Below are 17,588 nucleotides of genomic sequence, written 5' to 3' on the forward strand. Positions count from 1 at the left end.
TTGAACACCTTCTATTACACTGTAATCCAGCTGGTAGGAAGGGGCAAGGACACATCTCCCTTCCTTTAAGGACACTTTCCAAAGCCACACATGACACCTTTGTTTAGATCTGTTTAGCCAGAATGTACTCACAGGTGCGTGAGTACACACACTTGGTTGCAAGGGAGGCTGGAAAATGTAGTGTCATCCTGGGGTGTGGGGGTGGGGAGATATTCTAGCAATGAGAAAGAGGGAGAGAACAGATACTGGGAGATAAGCAACGTCTGTCACAGAAAGAATGAAAAGGAGATAACCGTGTAACAGAGAGAGATTGCCTGTGGTCCTCTGTTGGCGGATACCTTATACAGTAAAACCTTGGCTTGCGAGCATAATTCATTCTGGAAACATGCTTGTAATCCAAAGCACTTGTATATCAAAGTGAATTTCAAGAAACTTCGGCTCAGTTGTGATCATGCGACATTTAGCGTCACGTACTACTCGTATTGCAAGACATCGCTCATTTGTCAAGTTAAAATTTATTAGAAATGTTTGCTCATCTTGCAAAACACTTGCAGAACAAGTTACTCGCAATCCAAGGTTTTACTGCGTATGCTTTGCCTTGGATGGGAATCCTGGAACGAACATACAAATGCAGGTCCTAACCTTTTGGTCCGGGTATCTGCCTTTGAATGAATGATAGAAATCTTTAGGAGCCTGTGTCTTTAAAAAAAAAAAAAAAAAGCAAGGATGACAATTTTATTTTTTTTGGTAGCTCTTTTGAATACTGCTTCACTACAAATAAGACCTACCTACCTGAGGAATCATATCGTTAATGAATCACTAGCTCAAAAGTTGCACTTACGTTCAGAAGCTCGAAATTTCCATTTGCAGGTCTGAGCTGCCCTGACATGGATACTGGGTCCATGAGGCCCATGGATTTTGAAGGTTTTGCGACCTTCTCTCATTAGCACATATACACTCAGGGTATCTTGTCATGGGTGAGAAGTAAATGTATGTATTGGGAAGAATGTTTAGGGACCTGGCTGCTTTTTGTTTTTGTTTTTGTTTTTGTTTTTGTTTTTCTTGCACTTTCTCCTGCCATAGTGCTCTTTCATTTCAAGGATTATTGAAATAATCCTAGCAACTATTTTTTGAATGCTAAACCCATTGCATATGTTATTACGCTTAAAGTTCAAAACAACTCTGAAAGGTAGGCTTTATTCATTCTCATTTTATAGACAGAAAAGCTCAGAGTCACATAACCAGTAAGGAGAGTTGCTGAAATTTGAACTTGGGTCCAGTGGACTCCAAAATCCATGCCCGTTATCACCATACCCCTTCATCTTAAAAAATACAAGAAAGTGCAAGGACCCATTCAACGTTTCTTTTTGTATAATAGCCTAAGGAAAGCAGAGATGTGGGGGTCAGTTGTCCTGGTCCCTGGACTTGTATGGGGACTCCCTCAACCCTCTCCTTGGTTCTTTACTGAACCAGGGATCTATGGGAACTGCCACTGTTGTAGAGACAGAGGAGTAGACAGCTTAGAGCTCTCCAGGGGAGGGAGGTCAGTAGCAAAGAGCTGGGCTGGAGCCCTATTCTTTCCCCAGTTTGTTGCTTTCCCAAGGTCTTGCTTTTTAGCACTCTGTGTGGGTTGTTTTTGTTTTTGTTTTTGTTTTGCAGTTGCCTTCATTGTATAGCTGTCCCTACACATTTGTCGTTTCCAGATGACTGTCTGTATCTCTAGGGCTTTGGGTTTTTTCATCATCAGGGCAGGTGGGGGGGGTGGGCGTGAGGAGGAGAGAGGGAGGTAGGGAAGGAGTGGAGGGGAGGGAGGTGGTTACTGAAGGAAAAGCAGGGAAACTACTTTCAGTGTCATTGCAGCAAATTTCTCCTCAATCTTTACTGGTCCAAATAGGGTCACATGTTTGTCCCTGACCCAATACGGGAAGCTGGGAGGTGGAATAATGCAAGTTAACTTTGAGCCGCAAATCCCACTGCCAGATTAACTTCCCCCAATCACCTGGGCTTTGCACAAGAAGCTGAGGGTACCCAAATAAAAGTAAAGGTTGTATTTATAAAAGATTGGGACTAGGTTTTGGGAAAGCACTAGTATCTTTTGAACTCAATCAGCCCCAACCCGCACTCTACCAGCACCCCAGGACCCCAGACCCCAGAACTTGGGCTCCGCACTTGACCGGTGACTTTTGGAAGGCTGCTGACCCCTAGTGTTTGAAGTAGAGCATTGGACAGGGAATCCAGAGATTCGGGGTTAACCTTTGAAAGGATCACAGAATCACAAAATCTTGTGCCATCCCCTCACACAGTGAGGGTGTGAGCAAAATGAAACTTCTGGAAGTACTTTAATGAGCACAAAGCGCCAGCCACTGGCACACCGATGCTTAGCGAATTCTCGTGTGAGTAAATGAAGAACCCAAATGTTACTCAGCTCTCCTGTCCCCCTCCCCAGCCACCGCTTTCACTTGTAAATATCAAATATATCAAATATATCAGCCTAATTGTGGTCACAAAACAACCACTACAAAGCAACGAATTATATTTGGAATATGTGCATGTGTATATGAAAGCACGTTTTGTGATGTGAAATGCCACTACCTGGTAGGATAGCTGAGAAGGCTACTCGTTATGCACGGCGTCATTTTAACCAAATCAACAAGCACTGCTACCGTGAGGTCTGCTTGGAGCTGTGGGCGAAGCTGTGTTAGATGGGGTGCCCTTGGTCTGTGGCTTTGAGGGAACAGGATATTGCTTGTGTTCCGTGTTTTGGGGTAGGTGTGGAGAGGAAAGGCAGGAAAATGGTCATTCTAATATTAGATGAATCTCAAGAAAATTGAATAATAGTATGGTCTTACTGTGCTTTGCCTTTGATTGACTTCCAATTCAAGTGTCACATGGCATTTCTCGGGATAAGAAAAATCTTGCACAAACCCAGGAGTGGAAATGAACCGCCACTGGCCGTGGAGGGCACCGAAGGACAGCTAGGATTTCTCAATCTGAGGTCTGGGAGAGAGTTCTGGGAAACAGTGGCAGCGGCAGCCGCAGCTGTAGAACTTCCGACAGCTGTTTGGTTTTGGCAGGCCAAGCTGCCGCTCGCTGAAGAGAGCTGTACGGCTTCCATCCAGGGCCCCTCCTGTCATGCAGCCTGTAAGATGCCTTCCAGGAGAGGAGTCACGCTCTCTCCCTCTCTTCCCCTTTTCACAGGGAGAAGGAAAACGGGCAGGGAAGCGCCATGGTGGTCAGATGGGTCATGGATGTGGAAAAAAATGAAACCACTGATGCAAAGTGATTGGACAAATCAGACTGTATCCCTGCATCCAAAAGTATCGTACCAGTTTTGCTGGCCTCCTCTCGTCTCTTAAGTAAAGGAAGTGCCATTTATTGTCAAGACTTACCGTTATTTTTGTTAAATCTTTTTTAAATGCATTTTTAAATCTTTATTTTTTTTTTAATTTTTTTTTCAACGTTTATTTATTTTTGGGACAGAGAGAGACAGAGCATGACGGGGGAGGGGTAGAGAGAGAGAGGAAGACACAGAATCGGAAACAGGCTCCAGGCTCTGAGCCATCAGCCCAGAGCCTGACGCGGGGCTCGAACTCACGGACCGCGAGATCGTGACCTGGCTGAAGTCGGACGCTTAACCGACTGCGCCACCCAGGCGCCCCTTAAATCTTTATTTTAAGGGAGAGGGAGAGGAGGAGGGGCAGGGAGAGAAAGGAGAGACACAGGATCCCAAGCAGGCTCTGCACTGTCAGGGCAGAGTGCTGGCTAAGCTACCCAGGCTCCCGTATAATTGCTTTTTAAAACATTATTCAGATTTATGAACGTCTAAATGCTAAACAGACTAAAAAATAAAGACCAATTTGTAAATAAGCCTATTTTAATGTTGCTTACAATAGAATACATAGTTCTCTTGATGGCTGCAGGTAGGTAAGGCTGTCTGGCTGTATTCAGAGAACCACCACAGTAATGGTGTTTTTCTAACTGGTGAGTAGCCTTCAGTAATTGTCAAGAGTTACTTGTCTGAAAGTGCTGTCAAACCAGCAAGACTGCATTTATGCATCCATCGTTTTCAGGATTGTTGGTAACCTGGGCATATTTTCCCCAAATAACCTTGCCTCCTTGTGTCACAAGGCCCAACTCCCTCACGTTCACCTCAATGACAGTACCTTTGGTAATAACACCCAAAGACCTATATAGTGGGGATGAGGGATTCTTTTTTACACCAAGTATCGGCAGACAAAAGGTGGCTTTCAATTCAGGATGTGTTACGTGGGCCTTTTTGAAACGTAAGCCCATTGGCCTAATGAATCTTTCATATTTAGGTGGTTTTCGAGTAAAGCCATCTCCAACAAAGCAGACTTTAGTAACCATCCTCTTCCATGCTTTCTTTTTTCTCTTTCCTGTTCGAATAGCTTTTAATACTTCTGTTTCTCCCTGGGCACGAACTTTGGGCATAGGGACTTCCCATTTTCCTGCTTTCTCTTTTCATTTTTGTTTAATCATATTGGAAAGTACTTTAGCTCGGGACTGTCCCTCCCTGTCCAGTAGATACGCAGGTACTGCTCCTTGTGGAGTCTTTTCATTCTTTGGCTTGGTGTTTCTCTTTTCATGCATCTTGATAGTCTTTTTCATTTGTATTTTCTCAGCGTGGCACTGTTTATGGTAAAGCTTACCAATCATCTTTTTTGCCTTCTTTGAACGTTCATGAGCCTCTCGACCTTCCTTCTTTCTCTTTTTCTCATGGTGATCCAAACGATAGCCATAGTGCTTCCGGCGTAACTCAATATATTCGTTTTGTGGCTTGGTGACGGCCGCAGAGCCACCGGGTGCAGCTGCCAGGGCGCAAAGACTTATCGTTATTAATACAATTTTGGTATTTTGTAGAGAATGACAATGGACACTAAATATTCTAGCTTTCGGTTGACACATTTCAGGTTTCCACTTTGCATTCATTCCTCTCTTTTAAGGTACATAGTATTCTTACAGAAATATAATTTTATTCAGTCGGTGTTTAACCAAGACTTAGAAGACTACTTAAGTTGCAAGCCAATCCCAATCAGCCAGTGTGAACAGTCCTGTGTTAAGCTGTTTTGGTGCTTCAGGGAGAAAGTGATGGAAGGGACTCCATGTTGGTTTCATGAAACTGAGGTATGAATAATGGGCAAGTAATGGACTACCTGGCGTTCATGCCAGTAGACCCCCCTCCTGCACATCTGCTTTCACAAGCACTTGACACAGGTTCTACATTTTTTAAATTGCCAAGTACATAAATTTGGTTGGTGTGTTTTCCTAAGTGCTCTCTGTGACTCTGTAAAAGGAGCATTAACCATTAGGAAGGTTACAACACTGGGTAGAAAAGTAAAAGTATTTTTTGAATTTTGTTCTCCACAGGTTAACTTTTAGCTTCAATGTGTTTTTGGTTTTGTTTTGTTTTTGCTCCCCCACCCCTACCACATTGGCATATGTGAGAGTGTGTGTGTGTGTGTGTGTGTGTGTGTGTGTGTGTGTGTGTTGAATAGATAATAACTAATTAGGAATTCTCTTGAGAAAAAGTCTCAGCCAGAGAAATATGGGGAAATCATGCTGGAGAACTCTGACACAGCTGTTTAATTTTGGCAAGGAAGAAAATTGGAGTTCTTCTTTGTTTGGGTATATGAGGCACCGTTGTACCATGCTGCAGTGTGATTTGACCGGAGGGAAGCTAATGCATGGGCACGTGCTTTATACCTGCTGTCTTATTTGGTCCTCAAATAACCCTTTGAAGCAGGTGTTACTATTCTCCTTGTAGAGACAAGGAAGTTGAGACTTAGCTAAGTTACAAAATTTGCCCAGGCATATTTTTTAAAGGATTTGACCAACTTTTGAATCCAGACATTTCTAAACTCAAAGACCCTATTCTTTCTACTACACCAAATGGCCCAGTACCCAACTTATGTTGGGTTAAATAAGTCTTTTTTGTCTTTTAAATAAAAATGCAAGCAACATTGAACATTTATTCTGTTTAGTGTTTCTCAACAGAGTAACAGATAGTTTCTCTGGAGCCCTTACGTTTTCACTGAGAATTTGATTGCTTTTGTTTTCATTTTGATAAGAACCCATTCCTATTCTGGATAGTAAGCATATTCTGGATCACCTGGATTGTCACTTTATAACTGAGTACTACTCTATTATGTAAGCAATTCTGGTTCTATTTGTGTTTTCATTGACACCAAGAAATATTTCTCCACCTCAGAGATTGCTAGCTGCTCTACCAACATCCACTCTTTCTTACTTCCTTACTAACAGAACCCTGATTTGACTGCAGGTAGCAATATTCCTGTATTACCCAGACTTTCTTGAAGTTAAGAATGGCCATGTGACACATATCATTCTGGCCAACGATATGTAAGAGAGTTATTGGGTGGGGCTTCCCAGAAAGATTCTTAAACATGGCTACTTAGAGGCTAATGCATTTTGCACTGTCTGTTCTTTCTCCTTTTCTAGGCTGGAAAGAGATTGAGTTATGACCACGAGGGCAGGAAAACATGCTAGGGATGGCTGCAAACAGGATGAGTCTGAGTCTCTGATGACTACAAAAAAACCCCACAAAAAACAAACAAACAAACAAACAAAACCCCACAACATCATGACAGTGATGGATATGGCTATCTACACACGACTTATTATATGAGAACCATAAGCTGATATTCAAAATAGCTTTAGTGTGATGGGGTGCCTGGGTGGCTCAGTTGTTTAAGTGACTGACTCTTGATTTCGGCCAGGTCATGATCTCACAGTCTGTAAGTTCAAGCCCCACATCAGGCTCTGCACTGACAACATGGAGCCTGCTTGGGATTCTCTCTCTCTCTCTCTCTGCCCCTCCCTGCTCTCTCTCTCTCTCAAAAAATAAACTAAAAAAAATTTTTTTAAATGGCTTTAGTGCGATAATTTATATACCATGAAATTCACCTGTTTTAAGTGTATAATTCAATGATTTTTAGTAAATTTTCAAAGTTGTGCAAACATTGCCACTACTCAAATGTAGAAGAAGATCCTGCTTACCAAATCCCACTCCCAACCCTAGGCAAGTATTCATCTGCTTTCTGTTCCTATAGATTTGTCTTTTCTGGACATTTCGTATAAACAGAATCATACAATGTGTAATTCTTTTGCATCTGGTTTCTTTCACTTAGCTTGCTGGTTTTCAGGTTCATCCATGTAGTAGCATGTATCAGTAGTTCTTTCTTATTGCTGAATCATATTCCATTATATAGCTATCCCACATTTTGTTTATCCATTCATCAGTTCATGAACATGTGGATTGTTTCTACTCCTTTGATATGAGTAATGTTGCTATGAACACATACATGTCTTTGTGAGACATGTGTTTTCGTTGATCTTGGGTGGATACTTAGGAGTGGAATTACAGGGTCATATGGTAAATTTATGTTTAACTTTTTAAAAATTTATTTATTTTTGAGACAGAGAGAGTGAGAGAGAGAGAGCACATGCGAGTGGAGGTGGGACAGAGAGAGAGAGAGAGAGAGAATCCCAAGTGGGGACTCCATCTCACGGATCGTGAGATCATGACCTGAGCTGAAATCAAGAGTCAGACTCTTAACCAGCCGAACCATCCAGGCGCCCCTGTTTAACTTTTTTTAAAGAAACTGCCAAATTGTTTTTCAAAGTTGCTGTACCACCTTACATTCTCACCAGCAATATATGAGGGTTCCAGTTTTCCCATATTCTCACTAATAATTATTTTGTCTTTTTGATTATACCCATTCTATTGGTCATGAAATGGGATCTTACTGTTGTTTTAATTTGCATTTCCCTAATGACTAATGATATTGAGCATCTTTTCATGTGCTTATTCATTTTTTAATGGGTTTGTCTCTTATTAGTTTATAAAGAGATTTTTATATATTCTGGTTAGAAATCCTTTATTAGAAATACTATCAGCACATATTTTGTTCCAGACTGTGGTTTATATTTTCACTTTATTTTTGATAATTTTGAAACACCAAAGTTTTTAATTTAAATGAAGTGTATTTTTCCCATGTTTTTTCTTTTATATATTATGCTTTTGGTGTTGTATTTAAAAACACTTTTCTGTGTCCTTTATATTTCCACATAGACTTTAGGATCAGCTTATCAATTTCTACCAAAAGTCTACTGGAATTTTGATAGGAACTGTGTTGAATCTATAGGTCAGTTCGAGGATAATTGCCATCTTAATTATACTGAGTGATGTAATCCACGAATATAGAATGTCTCTCCATTTTTTTAGGTCTTTAATTTCTCACAGCAATAATTTATAGTTTTCAGTGTATAAATCTCATACATCTTTTATTTCTTAGTTTCTGAAGTCACTGTTTTACGGACTTTTTCCTGCTAAATTGAAATCCTGATTCATGTTCTAATTGGCAAATAAAATAGAAAGTTAAAGGAATAGAAGTAGACTTACATACATAACATACATAAATAATATTTTCCTGTGAAGGGTAAATGATTCTTGGTGCATTATATAAATGATCAGTTTCACAGTGGAAAATGAACACAAATGGTGAAGAAACCAAATAACTGCAGGGCACACAGAACATTGGCATTTCCTGGGCACCTGGGTGCCTCAGTCAGTTGAGCATCCGACTCTTGATTTCTGCTCAGTTCATGATCTCATGGTTGGTGGGCTCAAGCCCTGTATTGGATTCTGTGCTGTCAGCGCAGAGCCTGCTTGGGATCCTCTGTCTCCCTCTCTCTCTGTCTCTCCGCAGCTCTTGCTCACTCGCTCTCTCTCTCTCTCTCTCAAAATAAATACACTAAAAAAAATTGGCATATCCAACCCGAATGAACCTTTGCCTTATAGTTAGTACCATATGTGTGAAAGCCAATAAAGCAACATGATCTGTTACAATAACTCAGTATTTGTTCACTGTAATTAACTGGTTGTATATCATTTTTGTTTATATTTATAAATTTATTTTATGTATTATCAGCATAAAGAATTTATACCTAGTTTTACATTTATTGGCCCAATATTTTTCCCTTTAATGGATGTCTGGTATTCAACAATGGGGAAACACTGATTTTAGTTTATTAGTTTACAGAGCATTTTCAGTTTACCATCTTATTATTCTCACAGCAACCCTGGAGCTTGGGTAAACTAAGGGTTTTTAGTATTCCCACATTATAAATGATGCAGATAAAACTCATAGACATAACTGATGTGCATAATTTTTATACATCTCTAATGTGGCAGTTCTGGGATATAAAATTAGGAATTCAGGCTCCAAATCCCTAACCCTTTCTGCTACATGTATTAGTGATTCTTGATCACTTTCTTAAACCCTACTAAGGACACAAGGGAAATATAAAACTTTTGTGAGGCTTTGCAATCTATGTAGGGAGGTAAAACCCATGAAACGTGTTAAAAGTAAAGTTAGTGCTGGGGCGCCTGGGTGGCGCAGTCGGTTAAGCGTCCGACTTCAGCCAGGTCACGATCTCGCGGTCCGTGAGTTCGAGCCCCGCGTCAGGCTCTGGGCTGATGGCTCAGAGCCTGGAGCCTGTTTCCGATTCTGTGTCTCCCTCTCTCTCTGCCCCTCGCCCGTTCATGCTCTGTCTCTCTCTGTCCCAAAAATAAATAAATGTTGAAAAAAAAAATTTTTTTTAAATAAAAAAAAAAAAAAAGTAAAGTTAGTGCAAGAGAGCCCACAGCCCAGACACCAAGTTCTTTTGGCATCTACAGAATGCAGACAACTCAATGGGCTTGAGTAACTGAGTAGGAAAACATGACCTGAACCATGTAGAGGGCACTATCAGGCAGCCCAGATCCATGACCCCACCCTACCTGCCTTCGGAACTGGAGCACTCATTCCCCCCAGCTGCTTGGAATATTAACAGTCAACAGTTCTCTTCCAGGAGACTCTCTGGGGAATTGCCCATGGCCAAAGATAGCTGCCTTGCCCAAGGGCAGCCCATATCTAATGTCTGGTTGATGGTGGGGGGACTTAAAGGCTGACCCTTTCTTCTCAGCTTGGGTCAACTCTGAAGAGCCATCCCAGCCCCAGAGCTCCCTTACAGGATGAGCTAGGCTTTTCTGCAGCTGCATTAGCAGCCGGCTTCTCCTTCTGCCCTATATTACTTCCTCTGGTCCCTCCCAGCTGTAGATCCCCAGCGTGCTCCTTGATGAAGTTCCTTCTGGTGACCTCCATCTCAGTTGGCTTCCTGGGGAACCAGCCTGCGCCAAATGATCTCTAAGGTTTCCAGGGAGTGGTAACAGCATGAACAAAGGTCTTAAGGCCAGAATTCTTGAGGCCATAGCAGAGTAAATGGAATAGTGTTTTATAGAAGCTAGAAAACAGTGGCCAATGGTGGAAGACTTTGGAAAACAGGATGAGGTATCAGCCTTGATGGAGAAACACCACAAAAAGCCTTCACTGACCCAGTGAGAATATTGGAGCCGACCCAGACATTCCCTTGACACAGCAAATGTGTCACCTAATATCAACCCAGACCCTGAACATTTACTGCTCCATTCATCTGATTCTGTGAACTCTGTCCTGAAGCCAAAAAGGGAAAGTCTGAATTTAAGATCTCCCCTGCCAACTTTCTTTTTGTGTGATTTTAGAGCTTCTGTTGCTCATTGGGAAAATGGGTATGTTTTGAGGATTGAAATATTCCTAATTTCAGAGGCAGTTCATTGGTATCATGTGATAGAAGGCTTCCAGGGCCAATATAACTTTTGGTGATGCTAGGCTAAATTAGGTTAAATGTATGTCTTTACTGTAGGTTTTCTCAGTCTTTAATATATTGCTGTGCCTTGTGGTCTCAAGGAGGAGGATGGTAATGTAAATCACCTTACCTTAACTCATCAGGAAGACCTTTCCCCACTCCTGAAACCCTCCAGGGAGCATCTCCTAGGCTTGTGTCCTGCTGAAGCCATACTGAGAAACTCTGGCCCATCACATAGGCAGTTAGCAAATGTTAAATCAGATCGTATCAATTACCATGGTCTGCCCTGCCTTCACCTAAGTTAGGAATCTCTCAGAAATATGTTAAGACTTCCCATTGACTTTGGTACTCAAGATCAATGTGGTCTTGCTTATTTAATTCAGCTAGGCATATTTCACTTTAAGGATATCTCCAAATCACGATGTGTATCTTTTAATTTTATTTTTTTAATTTTATAATGCTTATTTAGTTTTGAGAGAGAGAGACAGAATGTGAGTGGAGGAGGGGCAGAGAGAGAGGGAGACACAGTATCCAAAGCAGGATTCCGGCTCTGAGCTGTCAACACAGAGCCCAACACGGGGCTTGAACTCACAAACTGTGAGATCATGACCTGAGCCAAAGTCAGATGCTTAACTGACTGAGCTACCCAGTGTCCCACATGTGTATCTTTTAAAGAACAGTACTCTCTCAAGCCTTTAGATTGGAGAGAAATGTGGGTTTCCAACGCATGTACTCTCCATTGGATGGGTGGTGTCCACCCTGTTGTGCTGAAACATATGATGGCTGCCTTGCAGGGACAGAGCAATGTGTGGAGAAGGATGCTGAAGCTGTGTTTGGACTGTGTGAGCAAGTGTGTTCTTTCTGATATATGAGTGATATCCTCTATTAACACAGCACTTGCTACCTTTATTTTAGGCTGTAGTTTAACTGATACATTCCTTTGCCTTTTGAAGACAGTGGGGGAATAAATAAATTGTAAACCATCCCCAATGCATGTTCAGAACTAACTCATTATTGTCATCTTCTTTAGAGAAGTTGAGTCTATGCCAGTGTCCTTCATATCAGTTAATGGCAGTGGCCTCTGCCATCATATCCATGATATCCATGACCACTCAGTCACCAACTCTTCTAAAGATGCCTCAAATCATCCTCCTCCCCATCACAGATGCCACTCCCATTCTACAAATGCTACGAATTCTCACCCAACTGCTACAGCTTCTCTCTGGCCTTCTTTATTTATTTATTTATTTATTTTTTAATTTTTTTAACATTTATTTATTTTTGAGACAGAGAGAGACAGAGCATGAACAGGGGAGAGTCAGAGAGAGGGAGACACAGAATCTGAAACAGGCTCCAGGCTCTGAGCTGTCAGCACAGAGCCCAACGTGGGGCTCGAACTCACAGACCGTGAGATCATGACCTGAGCCGAAGTCGGCTGCTTAACCGACTGAGCCACCCAAGCGCCCCTCTCTGGCCTTCTTTAAATCTCTCCTGTGATTTACCCACCTGTCTACCCATTCAGGTGGGTCTCCTTCTCAAACCTTTTAATGAATTCCTCAGGGTAAAGCCTAAACTCCTAAATTTGGCATGAGAGGCCTCCCAAATCTGTATCCTACTTATCTCTGGTATCATTCTTGCTATTTTCTTATGCTCTACCAAAACCACTCTGCTGAACTGCCTAATTCATGCTGTTCTTAGCTTCCATGCCTTTGCTGTATCTTCTGCCTGAAATGTTCACTCTGTCCTTTACCTGCCAGGTTAATGCCTACCCGTCACAGGAATTCAGCTCAGCCATCAACTACTCCAGAAATTCTTGCTTGACCCCTCCCTTTCCCAGACTTGCTTAGATGCCCTAACCAATTATATGTACTATGTCTAAATAATGTAAATATGCAATGTATAATTGTCTGTTTATATGCCTGTCTGCACCTTGATAGTGGGGATATGTCTTCTTTCATCTCTATATTCCTAGTACCTATTAACATGCCTGCTTTGTCTTAAGTACTCAATAAAAAATGTATGGACTAAGTGAAGGAAGTAAAAATCTGTCATGAATAAAATTATGCCAACAGCAGCCCATGGATATTGAGAACATAATCCATGCTCAGGTAAAGAATTTTCTTTATGGATTAAGAATGATTGCCATGCATGGCTGGTAGGGTCTGAAAAGGAAAAGCAGGCAACAGGGTGTCATCAGTAAAACCAGCACTGAGCAGATTCTGTTAGCCTTAAGTGTCATATAAAGCAACATGGACACTGAGTTACATCTTTCTTTCCCTGGAAACCAATCACTTTGAGATGTACTTAGCTGGGTTTAAAGTAATTTCCCTCTTTTGTGTGTGGCCATTCTAGGTATTTGCCCATGTCTGTACTTCTGTAGCTGTCTTTTTAAAAATGCCTATAATATGGCTTATTTTCTTCATGGATTACAATAATTTTTTTTAATGTTTATATTTGTTTTTGAGGCAGAGGCAGAGCATGAGGGGGAGAGGGCAGAGAGGGAGACACAGAATCGGAAGCAGGCTCCAGGCTCTGAGCTGTTAGCACGGAGCCCGACGCAGGGCTCAAACTTGTCAACTGAGAGATCATGACCTGAGTCAAAGTTGGACACTCAACCGACTGAACCATCCAGGTGCCCCCATGGATTACTATAAAAAGAACACCTTACTACTGATTAAATCAGATTTAAGTCAACTCAAGTGACCTATGGTGAATTACCAAGTAGATTAATACTTCTTCTCAACTAAGTGACGACAGAGGAAGAATTGAGTGTGAGTTGTCACCTCCTGGTTAAATTCTTCATTGTACTTTCATCGCTGTGTTTTCTGCCAGTCATAGCCTCTACGTCTTGGTTTTTTTTTTTTTTTAATTTTTTTTCAATGTTTATTTATTTTTGGGGGGACAGAGAGAGACAGAGCATGAACGGGGGAGGGGCAGAGAGAGAGGGAGACACAGAATCGGAAACAGGCTCCAGGCTCCGAGCCATCAGCCCAGAGCCTGGCGCAGGGCTCGAACTCACGGACCGCGAGATCGTGACCTGGCTGAAGTCGGACACTCAACCGACTGCGCCACCCAGGCGCCCTCTACGTCTTGGTTTTGAATGGCCTTGGGAATACGGTCTTCCAGACTCTTCAGTGCCCCCATTGTTTGGATTTTGTTTTTTTATACACATATATTTACAATGTGCTATAATCTAAGAACAAATAAATATGTTCAAAATAAACATGCAGTCCCCTCTCACTCATCTGATGGTGAGACCTTCAGCAACTGAGGCCAAGTGAAACCTAGACAGATACCCTAAAGTCAGACAACGAAGTCAACAGTGATCAGCAAAAGTGTTTATAAAGTCCACGTATATTACACTCAAGTAGGACACGAGTGTGTGCGGAGGAGTAAGCTACCATTGTGTGGAAATTTCACTCGTTCCCAAATGGTGCTAACTAAAGAAAGCTTTTTACAGAAAGCAGTACCTGCAATGCTCTTATCACATGGCTCCCAGTCACAGTGCTGTGTCTAACACTAATGTGCTAGGGATAAAAAGCAGTAGAAAAGCTGGAAGCAATAGCTGGGTATACTTCAGTAACGCTCTGAGATTCAAAACTCAAGTGGAAATGAGTGTATAATGGTGTAGCAAAGCTGATCCCTTGTAAACCTCCTGAACAACTTGCCATCAACTTTTCTCTGCTATCTCCTCTCCTAATCACCTCAGATTCGTATCCGCTTCCCCAGGAAGGGGCAGAATGGAGCTGTGGGCAGAGCACTGTCTGGGAGTCTGCAGGGCCTCTGCATGTAGGCCAGTCTAGGGTCCAGGTATCCCTGCCATGAGCTTCCTCAGTGCCAGAGGCTTTGCTCTCATGAGCTCATGCAGCCCACATAACCACACCAAGAGGAGGCACCGAGGCTTGGAGAAGCCAAGTTTCCGAGCCATGGTCACTGAGCAGGATCAGGTGTAACCTGCTTAGAGGCCCTGCCCTAGTCTGTGGAAATGTCATAAGTCCGTTCCCTTTCTGGAAAATTATAATTTTGTTAAGGTAAAAAAAAGTTCTATGTTTCAGGTTCTTAATTTTCAAATGAAAAAATCTAATTATGTGGTCCTTGCCCTCTGTCTTAGTTATCTACTGTTTTGTAACCATTTACTATAAGATTTAACAGCTTGAAACAACAAACATTTGTTATCTCACAGTTTCAGATGGTCAGGAATCTGGGAGCTGCTTAGCTGGGTGGGTGGTCCTGGCACAGAGTCTCTCCTGAGATCATGGTCAGAATGTTCATCGGGGCTGCAGTTCTCCGGAGACTTGAGTGGGTCCTCTTGCAAGTTGGCTCATGCACATGGATGGAGGCTGGCCTCCATTCCTCACCATGTGGCCCTTGCCAGTGGTTGCTTGAGTGTTCTTATAACAGAGTGGCTAACTTCCCCCAGTACAGGTGACTGAGGAGAAAGAATGGGAGATAGAGAAAGCAGATGTGTCTTTTTAAACCTAGTGTCACTTCTGCTTTTCTTTTCTAAGTCCAGCCCTCACTCAGGGAGAAGGGAATTAGGTCCCACTTCATTAAGAGAAGAGCACCAAAGAATTTTGGACATATTTTAAAACCACCCCACTTTCGAGGCACCTGGGTGGCTCAGTCAGTTAAGCAGGTGACTCTTGATTTTGACTGAGGTCATGATCTCATGGTTCATGGGATTGAGCCCTGTGTCAGGCTCTGCACAGGGATTCTCTCTCTCTCTCCGTCTCTGTTTGCCCCTCCCATGTGCCCTCTAAATAAATAAATAAATAAATAAACTTAAAAACTTACAAAAATAACACCTCACTCTCTCTAACCCATATCCATACATCTTCTGAGGAAAACAAAACAAAACGGAAAAGCACCACCACTAAAGGTAAATTGCTTTGCTTTTTCTGTTTGACTGTCACTTGCATGTTCTTGCCACCCAGTGGCTTCAATTAAGAAAACATTTCCCCATCCGTGAACTGCTTCCTAAGGAAATGGTTATTTGCATAGCAGAGAAATCTTTACTTTTCCAAGGAATTTACAGGGACATATAATACAACTTGTCCTTTCGATTAAGCTCTGATTTGGACCAGGCACTCCATCTGAGAATCTGCCTCCCACTCTTTATCATGTGGGCCAGTGGCCTAAGGTGGGGCCACCGGAAGGCTGAGTTCTCCCACAGATCCTCCCCCCCACTCTTCTCTCCTCCTGTCTCCCTAGATGAGGCCTGGGCCTCAGGGTGGGGATTAGCCTGCTGCCCGGGATTCCCAGCCTCAGGACCGACAGCAAAGGTCATTAGGTCCTGGGAGTCATCTCTCCCTGGGCCAGTTGATCTTAGTTGGGATCAGCCAGTTACTTCCAGGCTTGAATGAAAGTTCTACTAATTACTAGGGCCACCTGGCAACCTGGAGAACTCTGCTTGTTGGCCATTCCCAGCTGCCTGCCCAGACTCTGGGTGGACATTCTGTAAAAAGACTTCCATGGCTCCAGGAGAGCGGCCCTAAGGTTAATTCTATAGTTTAAAGCGACTTTCTTAGAAGAAGTGAGCAGAACCAGTTCTAGAATCAAGGTGTTTTTACCTTTCCCCCACCGCACCTACCTTAATCAGAATTAGTATAAGGAAGTTCTGCCACTTAAATCAGACACCAAGACTAACTAAACACTTCAAATTATGATTTCTTCCTATGAGAGGAAATGATTAAAATTTCTAAAAATTACAATTATAGACAAGTTATGCTTAAAAATACATGTGTGTATATACATATTTCAAATGCGTTTATTAGTATGGAATATTTTAAAACCTTTAGCTTTCATTCTGCCTGAAATGAAGTGAATTTTACACTAAAGGGGTGGAGGTAGTTATTAAAACAAAGTAACTAAAACCTTAGGAAAATTAAGAATGAAAAAATATGTGCCTCTATTTGACCATTCATACCCACAAAATGTTTGTTGAGGTGACTGCTACAGTCAGCTCTCTAAATGCTGGGGACAACTATAAATAAAACAAAGTCCCGCTAGTATAGAGCTGATACGATACTGGGAGTTAAACAATAAACAAACAAGAACATATGTAGTATTTTAAATGTGGTATGTGCTAAAGACAAAGCAGAGGCGTGTGCTCTCATACAAAGCCCCAAAGTGTGGAGGCAGGGAGAGGCATCAAGTAAGAAGTATGACGTTAAACAGGATGGTCAAGGAAGACCTCAAAGCCAAGGCAACATTTGAGGAGCGATCTGGAGAACGTATGGTTGCAAGTCACAGGCTATCCAGGGCAAGACACAGGCTATCCAGGGCAAGAGAGTTCCAAGCAGAAGCAGAAAGTGCAAAGGCCCTGAGGCAAGAAGGTGCTGGGCCTGACCAAGGGCTAATGAAAGGGCTTTGTGGCAGGGACCAAATGAAGGGATGAACAGGTCCTGTGGGTGCCAGGAGGCAGATGATAGAAATCTCTGCAAGCTCTTAGCAGGGCTTTGGCTTCTACTGGGAATGAAATGAAGACCATGAGAAGGTTTTAAGCAAACCTGAGAAATGATATAATCAGATTATGTTTTAGAAGTATCCTGGATATTGTGTTGAGTATTTACCAAGGTAAGAGAGGTTGGAAGGACAGAAGCAGAGAATCTGGGTAGAAGACCTTTGTAGTAATCCAAGTGAGAGATGATGGTTGTTCAGAATGGTGGCAGTGGAGGTGATGAGTAGTGGGCAGATTCTGGATATATTTGAAGGTTCAGCCAAAGAAGATTTGCTGGTGGGCTGTAGGGTGTGAGTAAAGAGTTTGCAGGAGTCAGGTGTTGGGGAAATGGAAGTTTGTTTTAGGCCTTATAAATTTAAGACATACATCTATTAAACATGCAAGTAGAAATGGTGAGTTTGCAGTGAGATACAGGAATCTG

The 17,588-nt window shown here is 42.3% G+C and overlaps 1 protein-coding gene and 1 pseudogene across 5 annotated transcripts in view; one reads left to right on the forward strand and one right to left on the reverse strand.

Moving 5' to 3' along the window:
- Positions 1–17,588, forward strand: part of SCHIP1 (schwannomin interacting protein 1) — a 580,639-nt gene that overhangs the window by 493,628 nt on the left and 69,423 nt on the right. The gene's annotated exons all lie outside the window — the stretch shown is intronic.
- LOC112849372 (ribosome biogenesis protein NSA2 homolog pseudogene) lies at positions 3,853–5,196 on the reverse strand (annotated as a pseudogene).

Source organism: Puma concolor, chromosome C2 (genome assembly GCF_028749965.1).
Source record: "Puma concolor isolate L17-30 chromosome C2, mPumCon1.1.hap2, whole genome shotgun sequence".
Classification (NCBI taxonomy): Eukaryota; Metazoa; Chordata; class Mammalia; order Carnivora; family Felidae; genus Puma; species Puma concolor.